Source organism: Eucyclogobius newberryi, unplaced genomic scaffold, assembly GCF_026437365.1.
Source record: "Eucyclogobius newberryi isolate DKJ021-1_F unplaced genomic scaffold, fEucNew1.0.hap1 SCAF_19, whole genome shotgun sequence".
NCBI lineage: Eukaryota > Metazoa > Chordata > Actinopteri > Gobiiformes > Gobiidae > Eucyclogobius > Eucyclogobius newberryi.
The window spans coordinates 1,116,992-1,119,491 of NW_027315823.1; the positions used below are offsets into that span (position 1 = coordinate 1,116,992).

Below are 2,500 nucleotides of genomic sequence, written 5' to 3' on the forward strand. Positions count from 1 at the left end.
GGTTAGTTGAGGCCTCAAAAGATATGCAAATGTGGCTCGTTGGTCTACGGGTATGATTCTCGCTTAGGGTGCGAGAGGTCCCTGGTTCAAATCCCAGACGAGCCCTTTCTATATGCCTGGTACGTAATGAGCCATTGTTTGTGGGTTTTCACTAAATAAAATCTTCTTTCCAATGCAACTACACTGACTTGCACTTTCCAGCTATGAATAATCCCACCAAACGTGATTAAGACAATTCTTTCTATATTTACTGTTATACAAATGAAACTACCAAAAGTTTTGCTGTCTTTACTGCAAGAAGATCAAATCCGCTTGGAGCTATTGTTTTATTTGTGGTGGCAAGGTTAGTGGTTGAAAATTGATTATTTATCCCGCCTGGTGAAGACGTACCAAAGAGCAAAGATTTAAGTTGTACCCATGCATTTTGTTACTCTTTCAGTCAACAGTCTCTGAAGTCTGCTATCTACATTTTTCCAGGTGTTACAGGCAGTTTTTTGAAAAGAAGCTCCCTTCTTGGCCAAAGTTTTGCTTTGCCCTCAATGACCTACCATGACCAGGAAGTGGCAAGAACCAAGCCCTGGCCATTCTTTCTCAAAGTACACGTTAGCTTTGCGCAGTGGCAGTATTGTAGCCTATGAGGTCTATCCGAGGCGCGATTATTGCTAGTTGAAAACTTTACCCAATACCCCGCCTTGGCGACTTGAAATATAGTCGACTGTGGCAATTTTTGACAGTCTCTGAGGAGGCTTATTTTCATGTATAAGGTAAGCTCGTCAAAACACGTGACATTCCACCAGAAATAGAGCTACATACTCTGTACACAACTAGTTCAGATCAAAGTCATTGGTATGCACGTGCTAGAAGAAGTACACCAGAAGTAACCGATGACGACTTGCTCAAATGTTAATCCTTTTTTCAGTTATGAGACAAAAAAATGGATGAGTTCTCTAGCTTATCATTCCAAGGGTATGACTGTCACTATGGGAACAAGAAGGTCCTGTGTTTAAATCTCGGTAAGTCGGAGGAGCCGTAGACCGACCAGTGAGTGTTGGCTAGGTTGTAAAATTGATTTCAATGGGCTGTATTCGACTGGACTATGCCTCAGGGCAAAAGTGGCTCGTTGGTCTAGGGGTATGATTCTCACTTCGGGTGCGAGAGGTCCCGGGTTCAAATCCCGGACGAGCTCAAGAACAATCAAGATGATGCTGTTTGGATCAAAGACCTTTTAATAGAATCTGAAATGCTTTTGTAGGTCAGTTGAGGCCTCAAAATATATGCAAATGTGGCTCGTTGGTCTACGGGTATGATTCTCCCTTAGGGTGTGAGAGGTCCCGGGTTCAAATCCCGGACGAGCCCAAGAACAATCAAGATGATGCTGTTCAGATCAAAGACCTTTTAATAGAATCTGAAATGCTTTTGTAGGTCAGTTGAGGCCTCAAAATAAATGCAAAAGTGGCTCGTTGGTCTAGGGTTATCATTCTCGCTTAAGGTGCGAGACGTCCCGGGTTCAACTCCCGAACAAGCCCTTTCTATATGCCTGGTACTTAATGACCCATTGTTTGTGGGTTTTAACTCAGAAATTTCTTCTTTCCAATGCAACCACACCGACTTGCACTTTCCAGCTATGAATAATCCCACCAAACGTGATTAAGACAATTCTTTCTATATTTACTGTTATACAAATGAAACTACCAACAGTTTGGCTGTCTTTACTGCAAGAAGATCAAATCCGCTTGGAGCTATTGTTTTATTTGTGGTGGCAAGGTTAGTGGTTGAAAATTGATTATTTATCCCGCCTGGTGAAGACGTACCAAAAAGCAAAGATTTAAGTTGTACCCATGCATTTTGTTACTCTTTCAGTCAACAGTCTCTGAAGTCTGCTACAGACATTTTTCCAGGTGTTACAGGCAGTTTTTTGAAAAGAAGCTCCCTTCTTGGCCAAAGTTTTGCTCTGCCCTCAATGACCTACCATGACCAGGAAGTGGCAAGAACCAAGCCCTGGCCATTCTTTCTCAAAGTACGTGTTAGCTTTGCGCAGTGGCATTACTGTAGCCTATGAGGTCTATCCGAGGCGCGATTATTGCTAGTTGAAAACTTTACCCAATACCCCGCCTTGGCGACTTGAAATATAGTCGACTGTGGCAATTTTTGACAGTCTCTGAGGAGGCTTATTTTCATGTATAAGGTAAGCTCGTCAAAACACGTGACATTCCACCAGAAATAGAGCTACATACTCTGTACACAACTAGTTCAGATCAAAGTCATTGGTATGCACGTGCTAAAAGAAGTACACCAGAAGTAACTGATGACGACTTGCTCAAATGTTAATCCTTTTTTCAGTTATGAGACAAAAAAATGGATGAGTTCTCTAGCTTATCATTCCAAGGGTATGACTGTCACTATGGGAACAAGAAGGTCCTGTGTTTAAATCTCGGTAAGTCGGAGGAGCCGTAGACCGACCAGTGAGTGTTGGCTAGGTTGTAAAATTGATTTCAATGGG

The 2,500-nt window shown here is 42.4% G+C and overlaps 3 non-coding genes across 3 annotated transcripts; all 3 read left to right on the forward strand.

The window, feature by feature from the left end:
* Positions 1-605: 605 nt before the first annotated feature.
* LOC140366526 (U4 spliceosomal RNA) lies at positions 606-746 on the forward strand. The gene has a single exon (XR_011928072.1). It is a non-coding gene; the product is annotated as a U4 spliceosomal RNA (small nuclear RNA).
* A 368-nt stretch (positions 747-1,114) lies between these two features.
* Positions 1,115-1,187, forward strand: trnap-cgg (transfer RNA proline (anticodon CGG)). The gene has a single exon. It is a non-coding gene; the product is annotated as a tRNA-Pro (tRNA).
* An 839-nt stretch (positions 1,188-2,026) lies between these two features.
* LOC140366393 (U4 spliceosomal RNA) lies at positions 2,027-2,167 on the forward strand. Its single transcript, XR_011927943.1, has one exon. It is a non-coding gene; the product is annotated as a U4 spliceosomal RNA (small nuclear RNA).
* Positions 2,168-2,500: the final 333 nt, after the last annotated feature.